At 46.6% G+C, this 11,251-nt stretch overlaps 1 protein-coding gene across 1 annotated transcript in view; it reads right to left on the bottom strand.

Moving 5' to 3' along the window:
- The window catches only part of LOC114891751 (T-cell-specific guanine nucleotide triphosphate-binding protein 1-like), a 14,218-nt gene extending 4,597 nt beyond the window's left edge, over positions 1-9,621 (bottom strand). Inside the window, exon 1 of the mRNA XM_029216036.1 lies at positions 9,430-9,621. The gene's annotated coding sequence lies outside the window, so the exon portion shown is untranslated. The remainder of the gene's footprint in view (positions 1-9,429) is intronic.
- Between the last annotated feature and the right edge of the window lie 1,630 nt (positions 9,622-11,251).

Here is an 11,251-nt window from a genome sequence, read left to right as displayed (position 1 = left end):
AAGGAAAGGCATCTTCAGACACAGGGGTTGTCTGTTCTTCAAAGAGGTTGGCCTGAACTGCTGGATGGAATTCCAGCTCTCCACCAGCCAGCCCTGTCCTCAGCCCTCTAAGCACAAAGCTGGCCTTGGCCACTGCAGGTATAGAGCATGTTTTCCAGAGAGAAAACAGACTTCCTATGACAGAGATCAGATCCAAATGATTCCACTAAAACAGCAGAAAATGCCCAGAACTGTTCTCACCAGGAAGCGCAGACACAGTGCGCTCCTGTGCTCACTGTAGAGAACAAACGTTAGCAAGCCTCTCTGCTGCCTGAGTAATGAGGCCCAGAGGGGGAGGCGTCAGGAAGTACAATACCTTCTACCCTGAGCCTCTCCCTCTGGAAAATCTGATTGATATTTGAGAACCCACATTTCAAGGAGGAAATGGGAGGACCTGCCATACCCTGCATGGTATATTCTCATGTATATTTTATACATTATAAAAATAAACAAAGTATATTTAATGCTGTACTTGGGTGCTGGCTGGCATAGGGATAAACCAACTGACCCACAGAACACAATACCAAAATCCCGGCCTTGGACTCAGGCATGTGTGGAATTATGTTGAAAGGGAGACATATGGGTTGGCCAAAATGTTCGTTCGGTTTTTTTCCATAAAATGGCTCTAGTAGCACAGAAACGAAGACCCAACACAGCAAAAATAAATTTAAAAAAAAAAGAAAAAAAAAAAACAAACGAAAACAAACTTCAGTTTTGGGACTTCCCTGGTGGTCCAATGGTAAAGAATCCACCTTCCAATGCAGGCGACACAGGTTCGATCCCTGGTCAGGGAACTAAGATACCACATGCCGTGGGGCAACTAAGCCTGCGTGCCACAACTACTGAGCTCGCGCACCCCAACTAAAGAGCCTGCATGCCACAACTACAGAGCCCATGCACCCTGGAGCCTGTGCGCCACAAATAGAAAAGAGAAAACCTGCGCTCCACAACTAGAGAGAACTTCGCGCGCCACAACAAAGAGACTGTGCACCACAGTTAAAGATCTCGCATGCCTCAGCAAAGATACCACGTGCCACAACTAAGACCCGACGTAGCCAAAAAATAAATAAAATAAAATAAAAGACCTCAGTATTAATTAAAAACTTCACTCAGAGTTCCCCAGGGCTGGGCTGGTCCTGATTGTGAGGGTCACTCTGAGTCTGGTGCCCCATTTCATAGGCTCTGGCCTGGAGCGGCCATTGCTCAGTGATGCCCCTCAATGTACACCTCATGGTCCATAGTCAGACTTTCTAGCCCTAAGTCCACTGAGATCACATGAACCTTCCTCAGGACAAGAGGTGACACAGCATGTCACGGTCACTACTGTGTACCTACCAAATGGAATTGTTTCTTGGACTCAAGCACGGCTTCTGCCTTTGCAGGAGAAACTCCTAACAGGTCCCATCAGAGGTCTGTGAGTCTCTGGCAAGGTGCCTTCTCCCTGCACGGAGTAGGAACCCAAAGTAGGATCTGGGCAGAGTCCACAAGAGACATATAAAGGTTGCTGATTGCACTTTAGGTCCACACTTTGAAAACCTTTTCTAGGTTTGGGTTCTGCTTTCAGGCTAATCTGTCTATTAGATGCCTGAAATCGTTTGAACCTGGGCTCAAAGGAATTCACAAGGTCCAGACAGGCAGCCAAATTCAGCCTCTTTCTTGGTTGAGCCACCTCCTCTCATGTTTCTCCATCTTCTGGCAGGCCCTCAACCCATGTGATGTTTGCATGGTCATCACTTCACCACCAGGAACTGGGCAGGCTGGAGAGCTGAACAAGAGGCTGTGTCAGGCCTGTATCTGAGACCAGGCTAGGCCTGGGAATACTAGCAAAGCAAAACAGGGAACAGGAGAAAAGGGAAGGAGGACAGGCCTTAAATGCTTTGCCTAAAGCCCTCAGGCTGGGGTGTGGGCCAGCAGGGTTCAGGTTGAGTTCCTCCAGAAAAATCCTCTGCAAGTGGCTTAACTATAAAAGTGTTGCTAAAGTTGAAAATGGGTGTGGTCCTTCCATTACCTTGCAAATATTTACTAAGCTTTTCAGTTGCAATTCGGCCCTGTTCTGTGGATGACTGACAAGACTAGGCCTCTAATATCTCGGTCTCCTTAGGGCATCACACCTTCAGGACAGGGAAGTTATTCCTGGACATCAATAAGGTCTCTGAAATGCACAGAGGCAAAGCACACATTTCGTGGTTGGAGGAGGGGAGGAATGTCTCAGGAAATATCCTGTCTCCTGGTCCCACTCAGGTAAGCAAAAGTCCAATTGGTCTCATAAACAATCTGCAGACCCTTACAGTGTTGAAATCTCCCCTGCCCTGGCTCAGTCCCTCCACCAAGTGAGACAGCTGCATCAGGGACAGGAAAAGAGTCAGCTTCTCCCTCTTTCTTCCTCCTACTGACCCTGTTACAAGGATGGGAACAATAAAGGGTAGGAAAGACACACTCAGGTGGGACAGGTGCAATCCCGCTGAAGCCCCTAGTGTGGTGACTGTCTCTCACGTAGGTGGGGCCATGGGTGGCTCACACTGACATCCCCATTGGGATATCAGGGACAGGCACAGCCCAGACCTGCAGGCCTGCTACCTCCTCCTTAGAGTTGGGCAAGGTGGGTAGCCCCAGCCTCTTACCTCCTGATATCATCTTACCCAGAAAAGAACATCCAGCCCTCCTGTTGGCCACACCCCTTGCAACAAATTCACTAAAGTGATCTTTGCCTCTCCCTTTCCTCAACCTTTCAACTGTCTTTTTCTGACCCAGGGAAGGAATCAATGGTGGCTAAACTGAATTCACAATCTCTTAGATGCATAAGAATTTCCTATCTTATTGACGTTTGCAATCTCTGCCCAAACCTTGGAAGCATTGTAAGCCTTGAAAAATTTCTAACTCTGTTACACTCACACAGTCCTCTGTCTGGGGCCTCTCTCCTGCCCACAGAAGACTTGGGGAGCTTTTCCTTCTGATCTGAGAGCGAGCACATGACAATCACTAGGATGTTAGGCAGATGCCCAGGGTCACCTGGCCAGTGGTGAGCATTGCTGGGTCCCAGGCCCCCAGCAGGTGCATTGACAGCAGGTAGGGTCAGAGCTTGGAGTCGGCAGTGGTGGACAGAGAATAGGCACTCTGAGCAAAGCTGGTGATAGCAAGTGAACCCAAGTGCTGAGTGAGCTGGGCAACACCAGGGAGCATCTCTACAGTCAGTGTCTTGAACCTCAGGAAGGGGCAGGGTCTGAGTGACGGTGAAGCTGAATGTGGACATAGGACTGAGCTGAGGACCAACATCCAAGGACATGGCTCTGGAAGGAAGCAGCAGGGCTGGACCCAGGACACCCCAGCTCTGTGCTTGGCCTCTGTGCACTGACTTGACACTGACGCCTTAGAGTCTGGCTCAGGCCAGTGGCCCCTCCACTACGGAATGCAGAAAGGAAACTGGCGCTCCTTTCCTGGACACCTAGAGTCATTTCCAGGAATAGAACTGAAACTTCCGCTGCCTAAGTCCCCCTGGAGCTGGGGCCCTGCCAGCATTCGGATCTAGAAACAACCCAGTGGAGAGCTCCAGTGTCCCCGAAGGGCCGCCGAAGGAGAAAGCTGCAGGACAACCAAATGTCCTTGCCAGCTCCTCCTCCCTCCTTTCCCTCGGCTCTCCCTAGGACAACCCCAACCCTCCACAATTCTGTTTCTTCCTTCTGGAGCAACCTGAGCTTCGATGGTCCCAGAAGGAATTGCCTCTGTTTGAGGAGAGGACTGTTCCCCAGGGAGGGGTGACATGCCGGGAGGACCACTGACATCTGTCTGATCACCATCACCCTCTGCTTCCATGGAGTGTGTAAGGGAGAGGGCTCCTAAGGTGGAACTTGTTTGATAACTGTGCTACTGTAAGGACATGAAAGGTGGAGCCCACACCAGGACAGGAGAACTTGGCATCAGGCTTACTCATTTCAGTGAGTTTTCATAGCAGGACCCCTCTCTGACATTCTTCAGGGACCACATCAGCACACAAATACTTCGCTGCTTCAAACCCATCCAGCCCTCCAGTGTGGAGGCAGTGTGCCTCTCATCTCCACGTTCCTGGCATTCGGGGTCTTCTGATGGAGACCACACGTGTAGAAGGAGGGCAGGACGTGCCACTCATACGCTCTTAGCGTCTAAGCTGGACAAGGAGCCACTGGCCATTTCTGGGGCATCTGGAATTGTGAGTTCACTAGTTCCCCAGGGTGGACCTCCCATGGAATAGGGACCTTAGGTGGGCTTTCAAGGATGAGACGTCTAATGGGACGTTTCAGTCCCCCTCAGTTTAATTGTGTATTAGCATTGGGAAACTATCTCTATTGCAGGGTTCCAACTCTTCCCTTTACAGATGACGTTAGTGAGGTGGGAGCTTTTCAAACACCATCTCCCCAGATGTGTCCTGTTCAGTACCAGGCCCTTTGATGATGTTGAGGCTTATCATACTTTCCTGGAATAAACGAGCATGTTGATTTTCTGTCAGCCTTTCATGATAATGACCAAATGGGGAACAAACTTGGGGCTTGATGTACATTGGATTCTGGGCTCACAGAAGTCCTCGATACCTCAGATTCCACATCTGGTGCAAGGTGGGCCACACTTCTCCATGGGTCCCTTTGGTTGGGACTTGGGATAATTGGGCATGTTGGGAGCTATATAGAAACCAGCATGGGAAATCCACTAATGAGTGGTTTTCATTCTGCTTGTCTGAAGTTGTGAAATCTATTTTGTGGGTTACAACAAGAGTTGTTTTTTATTTTTTAAGTTACCCACTGGAATTGAATAAAGTGAAGAGATGGCAAATTCTGTGGTAAAATCTCTTTTTCAGGTATGTGCCTGTGTCTGTGCCTGTGTGTTGAGTATAGTTGGTTCCTATGAAAAATGCATCTTTTACTCCTGGACTCATTCATAAGACTGGTGGCTGAGGGAGAATGTAAAGCCAGTATTAGGAGCAGTTGGGAAAGAGTGGACAATTGCCCAAACCTTCACCTAGAAGCAATCATGGAGCAGTCCTGTGAAATTAGGGATTTCTCCACATGTCACTTTCTGTCTGCTTGTTGTAAAATTTACTTTAAATTGATGTATCCCCATGCTATTTTATAACCAAACTCTTAGACGTGACCAATCCTACTATTTCAAGAGAAATTGAATGGATGCTTAGCTCTTAAGTGGTGGCAAAGGTGACATTAGTGCTGTGAATGGCTCTGAGCTTACTGAAAAGTCCTGTATCCATGGCTCACATTCAAACTGACCGCAAACCACAGGTATTAACTTGAGACTCTGTGTGGCCTCAACTTAGTTGTTTAAGCAAAGAGTAACTGTGCTTAAGGATAATTGTATCCCATCTTACTCCACTGCCTAAAACCTAGCCTAGCCTCCCCTCTGATGTGAAGGCTTTGGGACTTGTGAAAATATAGTACCAGTAATATTGAGTTCATATCTTCAGAAACTATCACTTCCTTACAAAAGGGGTCTCAATAAGCCCAAAGCAATCACAGGGGAAATGAAAACAGCATGTGAACTGTCCAATAATTCCTTCCTTTACCTCTTTATTCTAGAAGCAAATCCTCCCTTTATTCTCTAAGCACAATCATTCTTTATTCTTTCCTTTATTCTCTAATCAAATTCTTATTGAGTGTCTGCTCTGTGCCAGGCACTCTCCCAGCCCTGGAGCTTCAGGAATGGAAATCATTGATTTCATAGAGATTGCTTTCCAGGGGAGGGACAGAGGAGTGAGAGAACCAAGTGAAATGTGGGCCAAGCTTGATGTGATCATCAGAGAAGATTAGATTTTTCCCCTAGAGACAAGCACACAGATGGGAACAAGGGCATGGAGATGGTGGATTGTGAAGATGGGAAGGGCCTGAGCTCTACCAGACCAAGACGAAACCAGCACCCGGCTGTGCAGTCTGCTAACCTCTGCACTGCCCTCAGAGGGAAGGAAAGCCTTGCCTGGTTCTCCGTCTCCGTGTTTGAGTCCCTCTTTTACAACAGCGTTGTCTGTACCCTACGTAATACTGTGTCCTTTTTATAATTCATAAATAATGGGATATACATTTGACTGACTGCTGTGTCAGAAAATATAAAGTAGACCTATGCACATCAACATAGAGAGATGCCCCAAATAATATTGAGTTTAGGAAGTAAGAGACTGACCTTGTGAGGGGTTTTAATGTTTTGTTGCATAGGCACGGTTGAATAAGTCATTGACCACTGAAGATTGAACTCAATCTCCAGCCCTCCTCCACTCCCTGAAGTTTGGAGGGAGGAAGGGTAGGAAGGAACTGAAACTGCCAACCCTTTAATTCTGGCTCGATCTTTCTGGCCCCCAGCCCCCATCCTGATGCTCTGTAGGCTCCCTGCCCCAATAATCTCATTATCTTACAAAAGACATTCCTATCACTGAGGAAATTTCAACATCTTTAGGAGCTCCTTCCAGGAATTGTGGACAAAGACCAAATAGGTATTTTTATTATAAAACAGACTTTAAGCTCAATACTTTTTGTGGACAATTAAAGGGATTAACATAAAGCATTACTATATAGCTTTCATGGGTATATATATACATTAATAAATATGTTCAAGATGAATATCCTGACACATATTAAATTGAAAAGACTGCGGTAGTCTGTGATGGGAAGAGAAATGAACTAGGGGAAAGAGGAGAGAGATGTTTAAGGTGGGCTTTAGAGTCACAAAAGGCAAGATAATTTGAAAATGGGCACTCCTGTCATTTCCCTAGAAGTGAAACCACCCAATCCAGGGGTGAAGCCCTTTACAAACACTGTCTCCCCTTGGGAACCCTAAAGAGAGGTGAGATGTGTAGCCTTAGGGAACCTCCTTGTTCCGTCTACTCAGTTCCCCCACATCTCCTCCAGCCCCAACGATGCAAGACCACATACTCACTGATGACTCCTAGGTTTGCATGCACATCCCACACTTCTCTCATCAACTCCACACTCCAGACTGGTCCCTCCTGCAGGTAGCCCTCTGAGAAATGCCCTGAGGTGACCCCACACAAGCTCTCTCCTGCACGTGGCCTGGATCAGCTGTATGGACCACACATCACCCCCTTCACCCCAACACACTCTCTGCCCAGCTCCTTCTTGGGCTTGCCTGCCACATCTTACTAACCTGACTTTCACGTTTAGATATCTCAGGCTTGGGAAAGACCCAGTTCCCTGTCCTCTAGCTGTTCTCCCAAAGCTCCTGCTAAAACCCTCATTCTGAGTTTGAAGTGAGGAGCAGGCATCACCCTCCATCTTTGCCCTGGGGATCCCACACCCTAACATCTCCCTCAAAATATCCCTTCACAAATTCCCTCACCCCAACCCTTTTGTACCTGCTATTCAGGTGAGAGCTTTGACAGCGGTCTAACTAGTTTGTGGCCACCTGATTTGAAATATCTATGTGGTGGTTCACCTTGAAATGGAGCAGCAATTATTGCCATGTATGAGCCAATAGGGAGAAAGAAGGAATGAGTCCCATTCTGATGTTACACGTAGCATCGAGGACCTCAGCCTGGAGAGAGGGTATTTTGAATGTACTTGAAATGTGACCTTTAAGTCATAAAAACGAAGGGCACTAGAGCAATGAGAAGACATTTTGTTTCAAAGGTGAAAGAAAAATCAGATGAATGACCAGCATAGGGGATAAAATTGCCACCACAAAATGCTTCTCTAATATGAGGATGATTTTAGGTTGGTTATTTTTAAGAAACAGAAGACTCAGGAAGTTTTCCTTTTTACCTTCCCCTTAACTGCTTAAAAGCATTTAGATCGGGGGGGCTTGTTCCAAGAAGGGAGCTGTCACCAGAAGTAACTAAAAAGAATATGAGCTAGGCATGTAGACTGGGAAATTTACCAAGGTTTATACGTTCACGTTCCTCTCTGTGTCCCATTGTCTCTACATGGCGGGTCACATACTTGTTTACCAAACATTTCCTCTTCCCATTACCCTGTGTCCTATCTTCCTCACCTTTGAAGCCCTACACCCTTAGCCCCAACTCCTTTGCTCAGAACGAATACATAGCCTTGATTGCCTGACTGCCTCTGCGCCCCATAATCTTCTGGAGCCCTCTTTCATAGGTATAGTAATTAAACTTGTTTTTTTCTCCTGTTAATCTGTCTCATGTCAATTTAATTCTTAGACCAGCCACAAAAACCCAGAAGTGTAGAGGAAAAATTTCTCCTCCCCAACACCATTTTGTTAAACTAAAGCAGGAAGTGGGTGTGGCCGACCACTCCTTGCTTTGTGTGCACGTCCCCCCCACACAGTGTGATCTGAAATTGGGGTGCCCACAGCATAGGGGAGCGAAATTTCCTACCCCAAAATGTGTCTTGTTGGCATAGGATTATTTTAGGATGATTATCTTTAAGAAAGAGCTTTTACCTTCCCCTTAACTGCCTAAAAGAACTTAGATAAAGGGCCTATTTCAGGAAGAAGAGCTATCACCAGAGATTTCTACTAAGACTATGAGCTAGTGTGGTAGACTTGGGCAAACTTCGCCAAGGCCTGTTTGATCAAAGTCCTCTCTGTTTCCCATTGTTTCTGCAAGGCATGGCAAACATTTGTTTACCGAACATTTATTTTTCCATGGTCCTGTAAATTGACTTCCCTCTTCGAAGTCCCAGACTCCTACCCCTGCTGCCGAAATCTGAATAGCATATAAGCCTTAATTGCCTGAACGCAGGTGTGCCTCACAGTATGGAACCCCTGCACATACAAAGTTAAATTTGTGTTTTTCTTCTATTAATCTGCCTCATGTCATTTTAATTCTGAAACCAGCCATAAGAACCTACAAGGGTAGAGGAAAATTATTTCCTCCCCTGTGACAGACTCAGTCCCAGCCCTGCTGCACCTTTAAGTTCCTTAACCTGTCCCATGTTGTCCAGCACCACCTATGTGCTGGCAACTCCCAAATTTATACCTCTACCGCAGGCCTCTCCTCTGACCTCAGACCCAAATATCCCATTGTTCATACAACATCTCCCGCTTGTATGTCTAGGGTGATCTTTAGTAACGGAACAAGGCCAAACCTGTCTCAAGCCCCCATCCCTCTCTTCCCTTGTCTTATCCCTTTCAGGTAATATCAATGCCACCCCTCATTTGCACATGGGGCTGTCCACATAATCTTCTTTCTCTCGCACTTCACATCCCCAATCCTGCAACCTAACAAATGTATCCAGAATCCAGTCACTCCTCCCATTCTCACCACTATTGCCCTAGCCCTGGGCAGTTCTCGGCCCTCCCTCACTCCCTTAACCACCTGAGAAATATGACCAGGCCTTCTGCACCAAACCACAGCTCTCCACCAGCCAGCCCTGCCCCTCAGGTCTCCAAACGAAAAACAAGCATCCCATCCCTGCAAGTACAAAGAGTTTGCTTACTCACCAGTTCAAGAGAGAAAAGACATTTCTGGTCAGAGCTCCGACCCGAATGTTTCCACTAAAACAGTAGAAAATGCAGAGTCTGCTGAAGTGCTCCCCGCAGCCCCCAGCACAGGAACAATCCAGAGAACTGTCCTCGCCCAGATAAAGGCAGACACAGTAGAGAGCAAGGACTGGCAAACTTCGGTCCTGCCTGGGAAATGAGGCCCAGGATGGGAGGCAGCAGGGAGTACAATAGCCTCTGACTTGAGCCCCTCCCTTAGGAGGAAAAGATTGATAGTTGAAACTAACATTTCCAGAAATGAAAATGAAACCAGGGAAATCGTGTTTATGTCTTTCTCTACAGTACCACATTTTCCAGCAAAGAAAATACAAGAGTGTGACTTCCAGAGGATCAGTGAGTAAGGAGACAGCAGAGAGGTACTAGGGGTCAGGAAAGGCCGGTCTCCGAGGACCCCTGGGAGGTCACCTAGCCAAGACACCCAGGGGAGCACAGACAACAGGGAAGAAGGAAGGCTGTGAGAAACTTTTCAAAACTTCCAGTGAATGAGGAAGAAGCATTTCTCTAACTTTTCTCTGTCTTTTTTGTTCTTTCATCGTTAGGAAACCTATACGTGACTGCCACATTGTCAACCTGGGGCGTGGATCACTCTGGTAGGTCATGGGGTCACATCTGATGAGCGAATCAAACTACCGGAAGGGGCTCTGGGGACACAAGGCAAAACCGCAAGGAGCTGGGCACAGAGAGGAGGGAGGAGCCTGGATTCCTAAATTTACATGGAAGATTAAGGAGAAAATACCAAATTTTCTTTAGAAGAAGAAGAAATGGGAGGGTTTGCAGTACCATATATGGTATTTTTCATGTATATTTTATACATTGTAAAAATAAAGTATACTTTAATGCTGTACTTGAGTGCTGGCACAGGGATGAATGAACTGACCCACAGAACAAAAAAAAACTGTACATTCATGCACCTTGAGAGCAAGCATTTCCACTCCTAAGATGGTACCTAAGAGTCACTATGCACAAATGTCCAGAAGATATGTAGAAGTGTGTTCCTCACAGCAGTCTTCATAACTGTGAAAAAGGAGAGGATAGCCAATGACAGAGAAGGGATAAATAAATTGAGCTCTACAGCATCGTAAAGAATGAGTCATAGATATAATAGATAAATAAATATTAGTAGCATAATGCCCAGTTTTTATTTTTATTTTTTTTGCAGTACGCGGGCCTCTCACTGTTGTGGCTTCTCCCGCTGCGGAGCACAGGCTCCAGACGCACAGGCTCAGCGCCCATGGCTCACGGGCCCAGCCGCTCCGCGGCATGTGGGATCTTCCCGGACCGGGACACGAACCCGTGTCCCCTGCATCGGCAGGCGGACTCTCAACCACTGCGCCACCAGGGAAGCCCACTGCCAAGTTTTTAAATTAAGAACCAGTATAATGCCGTTTAAATAAAGTTTCAGGAGAACACAACAAAATATTGTTAAGGCATGAATATGTCAGTGATAAAACAACAAGTGAAAGAAAGCAATCATAAACACATACTTCATGAAGTTGTTACCCAAGGGCTGGTGACACAGCATGGAGTAAACAGGACCACATAGACAGGTATAGTTACCGAAGACGTTCTGTCTCTTGGGATAGTTGTTCAGTGTGTAGGTGATCATTATGTTATGTAAGTAACTAGAGGATTCTAAAAAGAAAAATATCTCAGTTCTTTCCAAATTGGTGCCGCATATATTCTTTTCTCTGCAGTCAGTCACGAATCTCTCCCTCCTTCCATAGTTTGGGTACATCAGAGAAATACTCTGTCTGACATATAG

The sequence above is a fragment of the Monodon monoceros genome, unplaced genomic scaffold, assembly GCF_005190385.1.
Source record: "Monodon monoceros isolate NGI ecotype Baffin Bay Population unplaced genomic scaffold, NGI_Narwhal_1 Super_Scaffold_12, whole genome shotgun sequence".
Classification (NCBI taxonomy): domain Eukaryota; kingdom Metazoa; phylum Chordata; class Mammalia; order Artiodactyla; family Monodontidae; genus Monodon; species Monodon monoceros.
This window is presented reverse-complemented; position numbering and strand designations above follow the sequence as displayed.